Below are 19,608 nucleotides of genomic sequence, written 5' to 3'. Positions count from 1 at the left end.
TTTGCATGTACTATTGCACCATTGAACACTTTAAATAAAAATAACTTTAAATATGATAAGTTCTATGATTTTATAGCAAAAAATAGATTATTACTTTCATAAAAAGCTGTAGCTAGCAATGTTTTGTTTTGGTCCTAAATCAGATTGTTCAATGGATCCAATGAGTTTCTAACAGTTATATTGGATCTTGATTCTTAGAAACTAGTAAACATTTGTGTTCAGAAGTATTTTGGTGTCCTTATGTATGAAATACAAAGTTAATATGCAGATACAGCAGGAAAGTATGAAAGCAAATAATATGTTGGCATTTGTCATAAGATCATGAGAATCAAAAGCAGCTGTAGGCCTTTTGGCACTTCAAATCTGCTGCGCCATTTAGTAAGATCAAATTGTGACCTTGCCTCAACTTTCCGCTCCCCCTCTCTCTCTCACACGCGGACACTTTGAGTGAGACTTTTGGTTAAGAAAGTTTGTTACAGAATCTCAATGATGCGATACTGATGTGAGTAATGTGATGGTAACATCAGTCTACATAATCCAAATGTCACTTACAGAAACTGAACTTCAGCTATTAAGTAAAGTTAGCTATACATATCAAAGGCAAAAGGCCTATAATGCAGGTTTATTAGTCAAGATGAGAAGCACAGTGATGGAGAGTTGCTAATTTGCTGATCCTATATGTCAGCAAATTATCTGTGATGATCTTTCATCAATTTATCCTTTGAATTGCGCCTGGAAGCTAAATGTAGACATTTCTAAAGGAACTTGTAAGCCTCTACCCTTCAAAGGTTACACTGGTTGTGTCTGACTCTGGTGATAAGTTCAATTTTAATACCGATGAAGTGCCTCATTTATAGCAATGGATGTTTGGATGAGATACTAATTTGAGTACTCACCGACCTAAATTAAACATTCTTTTCATTTGAAAGCTGTTCCCATATCCTGACCAGTACTCGACACCACATGGTCAGTCATCTCTTTTGCTATTTCTGGAATATTGTGGTATACAAATTGGCTGTCACATTTGCCTACAAACAATTCTTAACATCAGAATGCAATGTAATATCGAAGGAGGCTACTTGATCCATTCTATCTATGCTGTATAATTTATTATAACTAATGTTATAAGGTCAAGCCTCACAAATCTTATTAAGTTCTTTGAGGATGTGACAAAACACTTTGATGAAAGTAGAGCAGTGGATGTGATGTACATGGATTTTAACAAGGCATTTGATAGGGTTTCCCATGGTAGACTCATTCAGAAAGTAAGGAGGCATGGGATACAGGGAAATTTGTCTGTCTGAATACAGAATTGGCTGGCCCATAGAAGACAGAGGGTGGTGATAGATGGAAAATATTCAGCTTGAATCTTGGTGACCAGTGGTGTAACAGAGGAATCAGTTCTGGGACCTCTGCTCTTTGTGATTTTTATAAATGACTTGGATGAGGAAGTAGAAGGCTGGGTTAGTAAGTTTGTCGATGACACGGTGGAATTGTGAATAGTGTGAAGGGCTGTTGTAGAGTGCAACAAGACATTACTAAGATGCAGAACTGGGCTGAAAAGTGGCAGATGGAGTTCAACCTGGGAGTGTGAAAGGTCGAATTTGAATGCAGAATACAGGGTTAAAGGCAGGGTTCTTGGCAGTGTGGAGGGGTGGAGGGATCTTGGGTGTCCATGTCCATAGATCCCTCAAAGTTGATTCCTGAAGAAGGGCCTGTGCCCGAAACGTCGAATCTCCTGTTCCCTGGATGCTGCCTGACCTGCTGTGCTGTTCCAGCAATAAAGTTTCAAAGAAGGCAGGGGTATTGAGTTTAAGAGCCAGCAGTTCTATAGGGTCCTGGTTAGACCACACTTGGAATATTGTTTTCAGTTCTGGTCGCCTCAGTATAGGAAAGATGTGGAAGCTTTAGAGAGGGTGCAGAGGAGATTTACCAGGATGCTGCCTGGACTGGAGGGCATGTCTTATGAAGAGAGGTTGAGGAAACTAGGGCTTTTCTCATTGGAGCGAAAGGTGAGAGGTGACTTGATAGAGGTGTATGAGATATTGAGAGACATAGAGTGGATAGCCAGAGACTTTTTCCCATGGCAGAAATGTCTATCATGAGGGGGCATAATTTTAAGGTGGTTGGAGGAAGGTTTAGGGGAGATGTCAGAGGTAGGATTTTTACTCAGACAGTGGTCGGTGTGTGGAATGCACTGCCAGCAGTGGTAGTACACATTAGGGACCTTTTAAGCGGCTCTTGTATAGGCATGTGGAAGTTAGGACAGTGAAGGATCTGTAGGTTAGTCTGATCTTAGAGTAGGATAAAGGTTGACACAACATCAAGGGCCAAAGGGCCTGTACTGTGCTGTACTGTTCTACATTCTAATGAGTTAATCCCTGCCTTCTGCCCTCCAAGTCTTTGCTAAATGTTCAATTGAACAAATTTCTCCAAGTAAAACTAAACTAATCCTTTTTATAGAGTCTTAATTTTACTTTTCTGACTTTGTATTTTGAGCTTTTATTAATAAAACAAAAGATCCCATAAACCTCACTAACCGCTTTCTAAACTTATCTGCCATACTCAATATTTGTGTGTACATACATCCCTAGATCTCTTGGTTGCTGCACTTTGTTTCTTTATTTGCCTCACTGTCTCCTTCCTACCAAAATGCATAATTTCTATTATGTTCAACCTGTCAAGTGACCAAGTGTTAGAATGTAAGACTTTGGAGCATAATAGGTCCTTCAGCTCTTGGAACCTCATCTACCACAATTTAGGGCCATAGCTGTTTTGCTTGCGTTCTAAACTCCACATTTTTGTCTAACGTCAATCCTTCAATTTTAGGTACAGCCCTGCAAGCTATATTGCTGTGAACGCACTTCAGTTCCGTTTAGACTTTCATTTCCTCATCTTAGCACTATTTAAAGATTGAATGCAATATACTTTGCTTCTCTGGAGATTAAGCTTTATTATCCATTTGACATCTTTTTTATTCTTTTTGATAAAACAAGTGGCTCATTCACTTTAGTTTGTATGTTGTTAACAGTGGAACTCTATATCTTTAAATGGAAGTACATTTCTGATTTCATATTGAACTATAAGTGGCTCTTTTAGTTTTTTTTTGGAAAAAAATCTCTTTATTCTTGTATTGATAAAGATTTCTTTCGGTATCATACAGGCTATGTTGAGTGAGGACATATGAGCAAACCACTCTCGAGGGGTTTGTTTTGAGGTGCAGATATGGTTTGATTTAGATATTGACTTCTGCCATTTTGTTTTTATATTGGCTACTTTATATTATGAAAGACCAACAAGGCTAAATTATTTAATTATCTTCTGCTTTTTCATGTTCTGCAAATAATTTGAATTGTAGTTATATTAGCCTTTCATTACCTTCAGAACAGCAGTCCTGAAATTATTTCAGTTTCTCAATGGATGACAGGAAGTACATTTTAACCTTGAAATAAACACACAAGCCAGGAATTTCCTTGGAGCCACATTGGCTCAATCATCATAACTCTATTAACAAATTTGTAGGGGTAGAGCAGGAACAACTGAGGAAATTCTGAGCCATAAATTGTTGCTAAATATTGGGTGAAGAAAGCTCTTCACATCATTTGATCTCCATTATGGAATCCAATCTGACTGCCTTCCCATAGCAGTATTCCATTATAACTTAAATAGATAGTGTTCTCATCAAAACCATGAATGAAACATGTCAATGTCCAGCTTAAATTAAACTGTTACAACTCTTTGTCCTCATCCTGTTTTGAAATGAAATGTAAAAATAGAGTTGCTCAGGAATGATTGTATAGCATAGATATTAAATAAACATTTTGCATTATTTATATATGAATGATTTGTGAATGTAAAAAGCATGCTACAGGAGAACATAAAATCTTGATTAGCATAGAAAAGGCATTTCCTAAATGCACTAAACACAAAGTGGATGAAGTTAAAAATCATACAAAACCAACTTAAAGTCCAAAGGTTTACTTGGAAGTACTAGCTTTCAAAGCGCTGTTCTTCACCTCTAACCTCACATCTTTAATGCAGTAAAGGTGTGAGGTTAGAGGTAAAGGAGCAGCGCTGCAAAAGCTAATACTTCCAAATAAACCTGTTGGACTATAACCTGGTTGTCGTGTGATTTTTAACTTTGTCCACCCTAGTCCAACATTGGCACCTCCTCGTCCACACAAAATGGGGAAGTCTAATGGCAAACAACTTGAGATGTTGGAACTAAACAAGAGGCTCTGGTGATAATCATTGAATTTGCCTAAAATATGAGATTATGTAGTAGAAGAATAACATCCATTGTAACTCCAATGCTCCAGGAGAGAGAAAAATAAACTAAATATCCATAGATCGGTTAATGTCAGGTATGGAAAAATTGGAGCAATGTTTAAACAGACTTGCCCAAATATTGTAAGCTATTTACCTGTCAGAAAGCTGCTATGATCCCACCACTTGTGGCTTGACATCCTTCTTTACATAATCATGATGATGCATCAAGATCATGATGTGTCATCAAGGCCATTACTATTTTAATTGACATCCTAAGCAAACAAAGCACTGCCGTTTTTCTTCAAGATGCAGATTTTAGGAAGAATGTCAAAACCAAGAGAACACTAAGTAGATGCTTTAGTTAAAATTATTTCCTGTGGCATCTGCATCAGTTCACCTGCACTTTGGGCCCCAAAGGGAAGGCTTAGTGTGTTGCTGACCCCTTCCAAAAGCTGTGATTTCTGAAAAAAATGGAGAAGCAATTGACCCACTTACTTTTGTTGGTAGGTGGCCTCAATACTGGGTGATCTTTCAGCTGCTCTCCATTAATCACAGGACAGAAGTCAACTGATGGGAGTTTAATGAAGCCAAAGAGTTAAAATAGCCAAGGTCTGGTCTCTGAAGCAGTAGATGAGTTTCCAATTCTCTTTTGCTACTGACCTACCTACAGTTGAAATGCTACAATTTGAGATAGAATGGCCTCACTATTTGTTGGCAGGATATCTGGCTATGAATGAAAAGCTTATGTGCTGAGGACTGGAAAGAATTTGACTCCTTAGCTTTTTGTTTATATTTAGGTTCGGATGTCTACCTGAGAACTTACTGAAATCACTGATTAGGCCAACAGGACGGAACTGAAATTAGGATGGCATAAAAACACAGCCTGAATTTTGTGAGATATGTGCCTACCAGTTGAGAGGTGGCAAAGTTGGTGGAGAAGTTTTGAAAGAAAGACTTTTTTTGTGTGTAATGGGATCCAGAATCCAGAGGTAATCACGGTTTTGGGAAATGTCACCCAAGAGAATGGTATCCAAAGCTTGCCTAGTGGCACATAAAGGAACACACTTTCTCTCCCTGGTCTATAATGAAGCTTATATAGAATTAAAATTTTCTTTTTCCGGTCTCTTTTGATTCTTGACCCAGCAATGGGCATGCCACCACTGGTCCCTGCTCTGGCCTCCAACTGATATGGCAGATAGCATTAGGGAAGCCTAACCTGGATACTTAAAACGTTCGCAATAAAATTAAGATGGTTGTACTTTGAAAGGAGCATCTCTTTAATTTCCTTTTGACACTTTTCCTCTCAGATGGCATTCGAATTAAGACCAATAGTGAACATTTAGAAATGCATCTGCTAATCTGAATAGCTGGCATGGATTTATTGGATTTATTGACAAGTGGTTGCTACCAGCAAGATAAGTTATGTAGTGGGTGATATATTTTTCTGAATTAATTCAATAGAATGTCTTGCAAGACTTTTGTTGAAAAAATTCTTATGTCCAGTGAAAAAGGAAATATAGTCCAAAATATACCGTGTGATATATCCACCATGGGGTGGCACGGTGGCTCAGTGGTTAGCACTGCAGCCTCACCGCGCCAGGGACCCGGGTTTGATTCCAGCCTCAGGCGACTGTCTGTGTGGAGATTGCACACTCTCCCTGTGTCTGTGTGGATTTCTTCCGGGTGCTCCGGTTTCCTCCCACAGTCCAAAGATGTGCAGGTCAGGTGGATTGGCCATGCTAAACTGCCCATAGTGTTAGGTGCATTAGTCAGAGGGAAATAGGTCTGGGTGGGTTACTCTTTGGAGGGTCAGTGTGGACTTGTTGGGCCCTCCGCTTCTTCCTTTCCCGCCGTACCGACCAGTACCCTTCCACTGACACCCTCCTTCGACTGACTGAACTGGTCCTCACCCTGAACAACTTCTCTTTCCAATCCTCCCACTTCCTCCAAACGAAAGGAGTAGCCATGGGCACCCGCATGGGCCCCAGCTATGCCTGCCTCTTCGTAGGATATGTGGAACAATCCATCTCCCGCAACTACACTGGCCCCACCCCCCACCTTTTCCTCCGCTACATCGATGACTGTATCGGCGCTACCTCGTGCTCCCACGAGGAGGTGGAACAGTTCATCCACTTCACCAACACCTTCCACCCCGACCTCAAATTCACCTGGACAGTCTCAGATTCCTCCCTCCCCTTTCTCGACCTTTCTATTTCCATCTCAGGCGACCGAATCAACACGGACATCTACTACAAACCGACCGACTCCCACAGCTACCTGGACTACACCTCCTCCCATCCTGCCCCCTGCAAAAACGCCATCCCATTCTCCCAATTCCTTCGACTCCGCCGCATCTGCTCCCAGGAGGACCAGTTCCAAAAACGCACATCCCAGATGGCCTCCTTCTTCAAGGACCGCAATTTCCCCCCTGACGTGATCGACGATGCCCTCCACCGCATCTCTTCCACTTCCCGATCCTCCGCCCTTGAACCCCGCCCCTCCAACCGCCAACAGGACAGAACCCCACTGGTCCTCACCTACCACCCCACTAACCTCCATGTACAGCGCATCATCCGCCGTCATTTCCGCCACCTCCGAACGGACCCCACCACCAAGGATATATTTCCCTCCCCTCCCCTATCAGCATTCCGTAAAGACCACTCCCTCCGTGACTCCCTCGTCAGATCCACACCCCCCACCAACCCAACCTCCACTCCCGGCACCTTCCCCTGCAACCGCAGGAGGTGCAAAACTTGCGCCCACACCTCCCCTCTCACCTCCCTCCAAGGCCCCAAAGGAAACTTCCATATCCGCCACAGATTCACCTGTACCTCCACACATATCATCTATTGCATCCTCTGTACCCGATGTGGCCTCCTCTATATTGGGGAGACAGGCCGCCTACTTGCGGAGCGTTTCAGAGAACACCTCTGGGACACCCGGACCAACCAACCCAACCACCCTGTAGCTCAACATTTCAATTCCCCCTCCCACTCCACCAAGAATATGCAGGTCTTTGGACTCCTCCATCGTCAGACCACAGCGAAACGACGGTTGGAGGAAGAACGCCTCATCCTCCAGCTAGGAGCCCTCCAACCACAAGGGATGAACTCGGATTTCACCAGTTTCCTCATTTCCCCTCCCCCCAGCCTGTCTCAGTCAAATCCATCAAATTCAGCACCGCCTCCCTAACCTGCAATCTTCTTCCCGACCTCTCCGCCCCCACCCCAATCTGTCCTATCACCCTCACCTTGTCCTTTTTCCACCTATCACATTTCCGACGCCCCTCCTCCAAGTCCCTCCTCCCTATCTTTTATCTTAGCCTGCTGGACAAACTTTCCTCATTCCTGAAGAAGGGCTTATGCCCGAAACGTCGATTCTCCTGTTCCCTAGATGCTGCCTGACCTGCTGCGCTTCTCCAGCAACACATTTCCATCTCTTGTTGGGCCAAAGGCCCTGTTCCGTACTGTAGGGAATCTAATCTAATATGCAAATGGTTGAACAGGAAATGGATGAAGAACAAAGAAAATTACAGCACAGGAACAGGCCCTATGGCCTGCCAAGCCTGCGTTAGTCCAGATCCTCTATCTAAACCTGTTGCCTATTTTCTAAGGATCTGTATCCCTTTGTTCCCTGCCCATACACATACCTGTCTAGATGCATCTTAAATGAAGCTGTCGTGCCTGCCTCTACCACCTCCGCTGGCACCCACCACCCTGTGCATAAAGATCTTTCCACACATATCTCCCTTAAACTTTTCCCCTCTCACTTTGAACTCATGACTCTTGGGGGAAAAAGCTTCTTGCTATCCACCCTATACATAGCTTTCATGATTTTGTAGACCTCAGTCAGGTTCCCCCCCTCAACCCCCATCTTTAATTGGAGAGTGATCGCAAGTGATCAGTTTGATGATTTGGACTTAGGTACAGAGGAATATGTGAAAATGTTCCAATGAAATGAAAAATTAGTTAACAGATTATGAAAGTCTTCAGATTTGTCTTTTCTATGTAAATGCAGTGAATACATGAGTAAATAATGATTTTTTGTAGAAAACTTTGGTTATCATTCTATGCACAATTTTGGCTGCTCCACCATGTGAAGGCCATCAAGACATAAATGTTGGAAACTGAGGTCCTCCCAAAAACTCTGTAAACTCAAAATTTCATATTTGGTATGTCCTGTGCAGTGTGAGACCGCCTCGATCTGTGTTACAGTAGTAATGAGTCAAAAAGTGTGGTGCTGGAAAAGCAAAGCCAGTCGGACAACATCCAAGGAGCAGGAGAGTCGACATTTCAAGCATAAGTTCTTCATCAAGAATGTCATTCCTGATGAAAATCTTATGCTCAAGACATCAATTTTCTTATTCCTCGGATGCTGGCTGACTGGCTGTGCTTTGCCAGCACCACACTTTTTTGACTTGGATTTCCAGCATCTGCAATCCTCGCTTTCTCCTTACAATAGTTATGAGCCTTCTACTGGCATAAACAAAAGATTTGTTGAGTGCCACACTACCCTACTATTAGTGCAATGGTTTCAAAAGTAAGATTTTTGTTCTTTAAAATTAATATTCAAGTGGAGGTGGGAAAGGGGACAGCTAGTTGTCACGGGCTGCATAAATTGCTTACTTAACTGACATATAACATTATCATATCTAAACTGCTGCTTAACAAACTCAAACTCTCAAAAGATTTCTACAAATCATTGACTGCCTGCATTTGTTAACTGTGATCTCGAACACCCGAAAATTAAAATAGGGCAACAACAGGTGAAAGCTGATTTGAGCACTATACAAGCAAAGCATTAAAGAACCAATAAAATCTGAATCCGAACGAGAATAATTCCTCTCATGATTGTATTTAACCTAGGTGGGTTTGCAGATGAGTGAGAAATTTAGTGAGCATTTCAACCTGACATTTGCCTTGGGAAACAGAGTGCAAAGCAGTTTGAAATTCACCAGGTGTGAGTGCAGCAGGAAGTGTTTTTCAGTGAAACAGACAAGCTGAGAAGTCTTCAAACAGTGAACTGAATAGCTGCTGCCATGTCTCGGTGAAATGCTACTGTTCATAACACTTCCTCTGAGTTTTTCTTGTTACTAGGAACATGTTTTATAAATCCTTGGAAATCGGTTCACTTTTTTTATACTTCTCTCAACCTGCACTGCTTGCTGTCAACCTTCATTGCAATTTGGGTGCAGCTTGAGCAGCTCTACATCAGAACTCTGATGTGGAAAAAGATGAGCAGTAGCAAGAACAATACCAGCTGCCTTCTCCTTATCCACTTGTTGTTTTACTGTATAGAGGAATTGGACATGGAATTCAAACTCCAAAGAGACCCCTTACACAGAGTCTATAGGTTTAGAAACAGTTTTCTTGACTCTGTATAAACACCAGTTATTCAGGAAAATCAGACATTCATAGCAATTCATTGCTGCCATCAGCCTCTTGAAACAAATCCTCCCTGCCACTGGACCAGTTTGGCTGGTATAAGCAGCAGCAATCAAGGAGACCATCACTGAAAGTCCCCATTCACTTCCTCTCCTTAGAGTTCTGTTCTCTACTGTGTAAGAAGACAAAGCAGAGAGCTGTAAGTACTGGATTGTGTGAAGCAGAAAAACGAATCTTTGTGAATAGTGACTGTGAGCATGTGTAAGATGATGCAGAAATGACTATGTCTTGGATGCCCAGATGAGAATGAAAGATTTCTTATGACAGAAGAATAAATGGAGATGTGAGGTATATTGGTTTGAGCAATGCTGGGCAGGGAAATGCTGGGAATATCAGAAGTACCTGAAGGGGTTTGACAATCTCTTCCCTTAGATGAGCTTCTTGAACATCTTGGGCCACTGGCTCTTAGTTCAAGGAACCCTCTGCTGTTCGCTTGCTTGGCCATTGCTATCCATGCATGCTTAGTTGGAGACACTGATATCTTTCTTCAATCCTTGGCAAATATCAACTCACTTCACTCCCTAATTTCCTGCAGCAATAAATCAAAGAGTGAACGCACCAGAAGCATCCTCCTTGAGCCTGTTTTGTAATTCTGTGGCTGCTGAAGCACAAGTACAAGTTGTTTCCAGGACAAGGTAAGGTTTATTCTAAACTTTCTCTATTGAATATAAGTTTGTTATTGATTTTATAGCAACTTGAACTAAGATTTCGACTTCAGTACTGAGTGCGTGTTCAGATAAGTAAGGTATGGATGCTAGGGCAATTGCTTGCTCCTCCTGCAGAATGTGGCAGGTGGAAGACATGGCACACGTCTCCACTGGCTACATCTGTGGGAAGTGCACCCAACTCCAGCTCCTTGAAAACCGTGTTAGGGAATTGGAGCTGGAGCTGGATGAACTACGGATCATTCGGGAGGCTGAGGGAGTAATTGAGAGGAGTTACCGGGAGTTGGTCACTCCTAAGGCTCAGGACAAGGATAAATGGGTTACAGTTAGGGGGAGGAAAGGGGACAGTCAGACAGTGCAGAGATCCCCTGTGGACATTCCCCTCAGTAATAAGTATACCGTTTTGGATACTGCTGGGAGGGATGACCGACCAGAGGGAAGCCACAGCAGTCAGTTCTCTGGCACTGAGCCTGATACTGTGGCAAAGAAGGGAAGGGGGCAGAATAGAAAAGTACTTGTGGTAGGGACTCGATAGTTAGGGGAACCGACAGGAGATTTTGTGGTCAGGATCGGGATTCCAGGAAGGTATGTTGCCTCCCTGGTGCCAGGGTCTGGGACCTCCGATCGGATGGATAAGGTTCTAAAAAGGGAGGGCGAACAGCCAGAAATCTTGTTACATATTGGCACTAATGATATAGCCAGGAAAAGGATCGAAGATATAAAAAGTGATTTCAGGGAGTTAGGATGGAAGCTACAAAGCAGGACGAACAGAGTAGTGTTCTCTAGTTTACTACCGATACCACAAGATAGTGAGGTGAGGAACAGAGAGCGGGCGCAGCTTAATACATGGCTGCGCAGCTGGTGTAGGAGGGAGGGCTTCAGATATGTAGATATTTGGGATGCTTTCTGGGGAAGGTGGGACCTGTACAAGGAGGACGGGTTGCATCTGAACTGGAAGGGGACCAATGTCCTGGGTGGAAGGTTTGCTCAAGTAGTTCGAAAGGGTTTAAACTAGTATGGCAAGGGGGTGGGAACCTGAGCTGTATACCGGAGGTGAGAGTTGATGCAGATGAGGCAATAGCAAGAGGTAGACCAGCTAGTGGGAAGGATTTTCCTGGCAAGGAACCAAGGGATCAGTTAAAGTGTGTTTGCTTTAATGCAAGGAGTATCAGGAATAAAAGTGACCAACTTAGAGCATGGATCAGTACCTGGTGCTATGATGTTGTGGCCATAACAGAGACATGGGTTTCTCAGGGGCAGGAATGGTTGCTGGATGTTCCAGGGTTTAGAGCATTTAAAAAGAATAGAGAGGGGGGATAAAGAGGAGAGGGTGTAGCACTACTAATCAGAGAGAGTATCTCAGCTACAGAAGCTTCCATTGTCGAGGAAGATCTGCCTACCGAGTCAGTATGGGTGGAAATTAGGAACAGCAAGGGAGCAGTCACCTCTTTAGGGGTTTATTACAGGCCCCCCAATAGCAGCAGGGAGATGGAAGAAAGCATAGGTCGGCAGATTTTGGAAAAGTGTGAACGTAGTAGGGTTGTTGTAATGGGTGACTTTAACTTTCCCAATATTGATTGGAACCTCCTTCGAGCAGAAGATTTAAATGGAGCTGTTTTTGTAAGGTGTGTTCAGGAGGGTTTCCTAACTCAGTACGTTGATAGGCCGACGAGGGGAGAGGCCATTCTAGACTTAGTGCTCGGAAACGAGCTGGGGCAGGTGTCAGATCTTGTGGTGGGAGAGCATTTTGGTGATAGTGACCACAACTGCCTCACATTCTACATAGCTATGGAGAAGGAGAGGATTAGGCAAAATGGGAGGATATTTAATTGGGGAAGAGGAAACTATGATGCGATTAGACATGAGTTAGGAAGCATGGACTGGGAGCAATTGTTCCATGGTAAAGGCACTATAGACATGTGGAGACTGTTTTAGGAACAGTTGTTGCAAGTGATGCATAAATATGTCCCTCTGAGACAGGCAAGAAGGGGTAAGATAAAGGAACCTTGGATGACGAGAGCGGTGGAGCTTCACGTCAAAAGGAAGAAGGTAGCTTACATAAGGTGGAGGAAGCTAGGGTCAAGCTCAGCTCGAGAGGATTACAGGCAGATGAGGAAGGAGCTCAAAAATGGTCTGAGGAGAGCCAGGAGGGGGCACGAGAAAGGCTTGACAGAACGGATTGGGGAGAACACAAAGGCATTTTACACTTATGTGAGGAATAAGAGAAATGGTCAAAGAAAGAGTAGGGCCGATCAGGGATAGCATAGGGAATTTGTGTGTGGAGTCTGAGGAGGTAGGGGAAGCCCTAAATGAGTTTTTTGCTTCTGTCTTTATGAAAGAAACGAACTTTGTAGTGAATTAAACCTTTGAAGAGCAGGTGTGCATGCTGCAATGGATAGAGATAAAGGAAGCTGATGTGCTGAAAATTTTGTCAAACGTTAAGATTGACAAGTCGCCAGGCCCAGACCAGATTTGTCCTCGGCTGCTTTGGGAAACGAGAAATGCGATTGCTTCGCCACTTGCGAAGATCTTTTCATCCTCGCTCTCCACTGGAGTCGTACCTGAGGACTGGAGAGAGGCAAATGTAATTCCTCTCTTCAGAAAGGAAATAGAGAAATCCCTGGCAATTACAGACCAGTAAGTCTCACGTCTGTCATCTGCAAGGTGTTAGAAAGGATTCTGAGGGATAGGATTTATGACCATCTGGAAGAGCATGACTTGATTAAATGCAGTCAACATGGCTTTGTGAGGGGCAGGTCATGCCTCACAAACCTTATTGTGTTCTTTGAGGATGTGACTAGAAAAGTTGAGGGTCGAGCTGTGGATGTGGTATATGTGGACTTCAGCAAGACATTTGATAAGGTTCAGAAGGTCAGGAGGAATGAGATTCAGGGGAACATAGCTGTCTGGATACAGAATTGGGTGGCCAACAGAAGACAGCGAGTGGTATTGGAAGGAAAATATTCTGCCTGGAAGTCTGTAGTGAGTGGTGTTCCACAGGGCTCTGTCCTTGGGCCTCTATTGTTTGTAATTTTTATTAATGACTTGGATGAGGGGGTTAAAGGATGGGTCAGCAAGTTTGCAGATGACACAAAGGTTGGAGGTGTCGTTGACAGTATAGAGGGCTGTTGTAGGCTGCAGTGGGACATTGACAGGATGCAGAGATGGGCTGAGAGCTGGCAGATGGAGTTCAACCTGGATAAATGTGAGGTGATGCATTTTGGAAGGTCAAATTTGAAAACTGAGTACAGAATTAAGGATAGGATTCTTGGCAGTGTGGAGGAACAGAGGGATCTTGGTGTGCAGGTACATAGATCCCTTAAAATGGCCAGGGTTGTTAAGAAAGCATATGGTGTTTTGACTTTCATTAACAGGGGGGATTGAGTTAAAGAGTCGTGAGCTCTTGTTGCAGCTCTATAAAACTTTGGTTAGACTGCACTTGGAATACTGCGTCCAGTTCTGGTCGCCCTATTATAAGAAAGATGTGGATGCTTTGGAGAGGGTTCAGAGGAGGTTTACCAGGATGCTGCCTGGACTGGAGGGCTTATCTTACGAAGAGAGGTTGACTGAGCTCGTACTTTTTTCACTGGAGAAAAGGAGGAGAAGAGGGGACCTAATTGAGGTATACAAGATAATGAGAGGCATAGATAGAGTCGATAGCCAGAGATTATTTCCCAGGGCAGAAATAACTGACACGAGGGGTCTTAGTTTTAAGCTGGTTGGAGGAAAGTGTAGAGGGAATGTCAGAGGCAGGTTCTTTACACAGAGTTGTGGGAGCATGGAATGCGTTGCCAGCAGCAATTGTGGAGGCAGGGTCATTGGGGACATTTAAGAGACTCCAGGACATGCATATGGTCACAGAAATTTGAGTGTGCGTACATGAGGATCAGTGGTCAGCACAACATCGTGGGCTGAAGGGCCTGTTCTGTGCTGTACTGTTCTATGTTCTATGACATTATCCTGCCTGCCCTCCCTCTGGTTGGAAACAGAATGCTAATGCTAAGGCAGACAGTGGAATAATGGTAATGCCACTGGTCTTACATGCAGAGGCCCAGCATGAGTTCAAATCTCACTGTGGTGGAGTTTAAATTCAATCATTTGTAGGCGGCACGGTGGCACAGTGGTTAGCACTGCTGCCTCACAGCGCCAGAGAGCCGGGGTTCAATTCCCGCCTCAGGCGACTCTGTGTGGAGTTTGCGCATTCTCCCAGTGTCGGCGTGGGTTTCCTTCGGGTGTTCCGGTTTCCTCCCGCAATCCAAAAATGTGCAGGTTAGGTGAATTGGCCTGGCTAAATTGCCTGTAGTGTTAGGTGAATGGGTAAATGTAGGGGAATGGGTCTGGGTGGTTGCGCTTCGGCCGGTCGGCATGGACTTGTTGGGCGGAAGGGCTTGTTTCCACACTGTAAGTAATCTAATCTAATCTGAAAAATAAACAACCATGGCAAAGACCATTGACAGGGCAAATGGGTTCCTGACGTGCATGTTTGTCAAGTTAAAATGTTTCCCATGGAGAATACAGGAGTGAACAATGGGAAATTCAGAGTAGATGCTTAAAAATCTGAAACCGTTTCTATTGAGTGAGATTTAGTAGACTGACACAACTAGGACATTCACACCCATCCTCACTCAGATTTGACGAGTGGACTATCCATTTTGGCTTCTTCCTGAGGTCCTCAACATCACTGACATAAACCTTCAATTTGATTCATTCCACATGATCCCAAGAAATGGCTGAAGCTACTGGATACTGCAAAGGATATGACCTTTAAATGCCTTCTGGCAAAAGTACTAAAAAAGTTATGTTCCATCGAACTTACTGGGTCACCAGCTATTTCAGCAACAACACTGGCAACTATCGATCAATATGGAAAATAATACAAATAGATCCTGTCCACAAAAACTAGAACATATCCAATCGAATCAATTACCACCCTATAGACCTACTCTCCTTCATGAACAATGTGTTGGAAGGAAGTGTCAACAGTGTTGTCAAGCAGCAATAATCTGCATACTGCCATTCAGTTTGGGTTCCACCACGCCCTTTCGGCTCCTGACCTCATGATAGTCCCGTTTTAAGTGACAGGTAATGACCATCTCTCTTGGTGTTTAATGACATTACCATGATGAATCTGCATTTGTGTGTTGGTATCCACAGACCTTAATTGCTAATGGAGTCTTTCATATCATTTCCAGAAGGTCTTTTGAAAGTTTACTTATGCTATCATGTGCCATTGTAATGTCATCAGACCAGACCTATTCAGGTCTAACTGAAATATTGTTTCCTCAAAAATATCCAAGGTTAGTCAAGTAAGCATTGATGTTTTATTTTACACAAAGTATTATTAGGATACAGAAAATATTACTGTAATGCTATAATGTCAGGCACTATAGCTGGAATGTTTTGAAAAGCTAAATAGTCCTACTGCTGGTACCAAGACTGGGACCCTAACCCTTTAGGCAGGAGCCAAGGATCTGTGTGGCATTTTACCAATGGTCAATTAAGTGGCCACTGCAAGGGCAATCATCCAAATGAGTATGGCAGCCCATCTCCCAAGGCTGCCAGAATAATCAAAGATTGAAGTATTTTAGTTTATATTTATCTATCACTGATAGATGTAGCCACTGCTGTTGGTGCAGGCAGGAGAGGTGTTTCCATGCTAAGCTGTCCTCAAAGGCAAACTTTTTTTTAAACAGTTAACATGTGGGAGTGGGACTGATTGGGATACACCCTGTGGTAACAGTGCCATAGTTCTGGGGGTGGGGTGGTAGTCAGCACCATCAGGCATTCCTTTCAGAAACCCCAAGGTTTATCTGGTGGTCTCCCTACGTGCTGGTGACCCCTCCCAATGCTGGTGGGGCAAGAGGTAGCTCTCAATTGAGGATAATAATTGTTTGTGCACCTCCAGTCAGTGAGTGGCCAACTAGCTGATATTCTCCCTCCTGAGAATATACAGGTGACAGACAGATGTCCAGCTCTCTTTCTAAAACCTTTTACTGCCATTTTGAGCCCTCCTGTCTCTTAGCCTTTTTCCAGAGAGCTGATTAAAACTTAATCTTATAGCTTCATTTAAAATGTACCTGGTTAAACAATTGTAAAGGAAATTGATGAGATAGAGAGAATATCATAGTTACAAAATGGCATGATGGCTTAGTGGTTAGCACTGCTGCTTCATGGCGCCAGGGACCCGGGTTTGATTTCAGCTTCGGGTGATTGTGCAAACTTCACACAGACATTCTCCCCATTCTGCATGAGTTTTCTCCAGTTGCTCTGGTTTCCTCCCACAGTCCAAAAATGTGCAGGTCAGGTGAATTGGTCATGCTAAATTGCCCATAGTGTTTGCTGCATTAGTCAGAGGGAAATGGGTCTGGGTGAATACTCTTCGGAGGGCCGATGTGGACTTGTTGGGCCGAAGGGCCTGTTTCCACATTATATGGAATCTAATCTAATCTAACATAACTTCATCTGAAAATTCTGATTTGTTACAAGCATAACTGGTTGTTTTGTTTTATTCATGTGATTTGTGGTAATCTTCATGTCTTTTCAGTCCAAAGTTCAGTCTAAATACATATTGGTTCCACATCTTCTGAAGTCTCTATATAAGATGAGCATTGTCTGGGTTGAGTCTGTCAATTTTATTTTACTGTTATCAAACTTGTTCTAAAATTATTTGGCACTATTGTCTTTTTAACACTGTGTGTTTATGCAATATCTCCAACATACCAAAACTTTCCAGGCAGATCACAGGAATATTTTCAGACAAAATTTGGCACTAGGTGTTCATATTAGAATTAGTATTAGTATCTTGGTTCAGAAAAGGGGACCAGAGCTTGGTTTTGAATGAAACATTGAAAGATGAGAAAACAGTTGAAATGTGGAGAGGTTGAGGAGAAACTTCCAGGGTTCTGGCCTGGACAACTGACAGCAATGTTGCTAATGCTGGGATAAAAGACGTCTGATGAGGGGAAAAAAAAGCTTTTCTTTCAGATATCCTCCATGTGATTACTTGGCTGAGCTCCAAGAATAAGCTACTCCACTTGGATCTCAACAAGCAACAGTTGCACAGTGGTAGGGAGGGAAAACTTTGTATAATTGCCATATCTATTACCTTATAGTAAATGCTATTTCTTCTCTCAGCCTGTGTGTTTACTTAGACATGATTTAAGTGGTTTGTAGTCAATAAAAACTTCTGACAAATATTGTCAATTGCTATAACAAAAACAGAAATTGATGGGAAACTGAGCAGGTGTATAGAGACTCAACTTATGTGGAGAGACAGCAGAATTTACATTTTGGGTCCAGTGACCCTTCTTCAGAACTTACTGTAACTAAAAAAAAAAGAGGTGGGAGAAGGGGGACGGAGTAAACAATAGGTAGAGATGGAGCCTATAATGGGCAGACAAATGATTTTGGTAAAGGTCAGCCTGGGAGAATTGATAAGGGAGAGGGTGTTCAAACCCTAAAGTTGTTGAACTGGATATTGAGTCTAAAAGACTGCAGGATTCCCCAGTGGAAAGTGAAGTGTTGTTCTTCTACTTTGTGCTGAGCTTTTTTGGAACACTGCAGGAGGTGGTGTGTTAAAATGGCAGGCGACCAGAACGTAATGGTCATTTGTGCGGACAGATTGTAGACGTTCTACAAAGCAGTTGTCTAGTCTGCGCTTCATCCCCAAAAAATGGAGGCTGCATTGTGAGCAGTGAATACAGTAGACTAGATTGAGTGAATTGCAGGTAAATCTTCACCTAGAAGGTGTGCCTGAAAGTATTAAGAGGGAGAAAGTAAATGGGCAGGTGTTACACCTTCTATGATTGCATGAATGCTATGGGAGTGTAGGAGGAGTGCACCAAGGTGACCAGGAGGGAACAGTTCCCATGGAAGGCTGACAAGGGAGGGAAGGCCCGAAGATGGCATCTTGGCAGAGGTGGTGGAAATGGCAGTTGATGATCTTTTGGATGTGGATGCTGTTAGGGTGGTAGTTAAGTACAAAAGTTCTGTAATGCTGCAATGGGAGGGGAGAGAATGTGAATAGCTATGGTTGATTGATAGCCGTGAAAATATAAGGCTAATATATTTTAATAGGAATGTTAATTAAATATTTTTGTCTGGCTCTCCACTTGAACTAGACGTTCCTTTGTGCTTCTGAAAGGCTGTAAAACATGTTTCTTTGCAAAGGTCCTAAAATTGTGTAGCTGCATAAATATTCCTTCAAAGCAGCCAACAAGGGCAGGTGTGCTGTAATGTGGGCTGCTATTCACACTCATCTCTCATGACAGCAAAAGTTTTGGAAACTGGAATGAGGGTGAGAATTCAGAAACAAGTTTTGTTTCCCAAATGATTGACAAATATTCAGGCCAAGGACTGACAAGCTCAATGAAGAATTTCCACACAAAAGTTTGAATCTTATATGTTGGGCCAGTTCTGGTTCAATGAAGACCAAGGAGAGACACTAGGGTACAAGGAAAAAATAATTTAATGCGTGTGTGGATACCTAAGTGTTATGAAGGGTTATGGAAGGTCAGTTTGCATGAAGAAGATGGAAGTAGAACATACAGTGTAACAGAAAAGATATTGTTGTGTATTTGTATAGGTATGTTGATTTGAGTCCAATCATGCGATGTAATAAAGATGTAATTGGTCATTTTGGGTGGAAAACAGCTTACCTTGCTGCCTGTAATGTAAATAGCTCTAGTATAAAGCTTCTGCTGTTTAAAATTTCAGCCTCCTGGTCCTCCTTGTAAATTGATGGATATGGGCTCAGCTCACTGTCAATTGGAAAATCAAGGTGTGAAAAGTCTGGTCCAAGAATGTTTACAAAGCATTCTTCCAAGAACTTTAGTTTCTAATTAAGTTCCCCAATGCATGTTTAACTTAAGGTTTGGAACTTCCTTCCCTGTGAAGATCCGTCTGCTTGGTGCATTGTCCTTTAAAGTCAAAAAGTGTGGCACTGGAAAAGCACAGGCAACATTCGGGTAGCAGGAGAGTTGACGTTCTGGGCATAAGCCCTTCATCAGGAATGAGGAGGGGCAAGGGAGCTGAGAGATAAATGGGGGGTGGGGGTGGGAATGGGGCTGGGGGTGAAGATGGGTGTGATAGGTTGGTGAGGAAGGTGAAGTAGAAAATTGGATAGGAAGATCGATAGTTGGGACTGGTCAAGTGGGTGATGCTGAGTACTTTAGTACAAGAGAACTTTTCATGCCAGGAGAATCCCCAGTAACTCCATAGATTATTAAAGA

General features: G+C 43.0%; 1 protein-coding gene across 2 annotated transcripts in view; it reads left to right on the top strand.

The window, feature by feature from the left end:
• Positions 1–19,608, top strand: part of lyn (LYN proto-oncogene, Src family tyrosine kinase) — a 124,769-nt gene that overhangs the window by 413 nt on the left and 104,748 nt on the right. For both annotated transcript variants that reach the window (XM_043688378.2, XM_043688377.2), the window contains exon 2: positions 10,249–10,348. The gene's annotated coding sequence lies outside the window, so the exon portion shown is untranslated. The remainder of the gene's footprint in view (positions 1–10,248; positions 10,349–19,608) is intronic.

This window comes from Chiloscyllium plagiosum, unplaced genomic scaffold (genome assembly GCF_037043375.1).
Source record: "Chiloscyllium plagiosum isolate Xiang-an unplaced genomic scaffold, Cpla_swu_hap1 HiC_scaffold_4, whole genome shotgun sequence".
NCBI classification, from domain to species: Eukaryota; Metazoa; Chordata; class Chondrichthyes; order Orectolobiformes; family Hemiscylliidae; genus Chiloscyllium; species Chiloscyllium plagiosum.
This window is presented reverse-complemented; position numbering and strand designations above follow the sequence as displayed.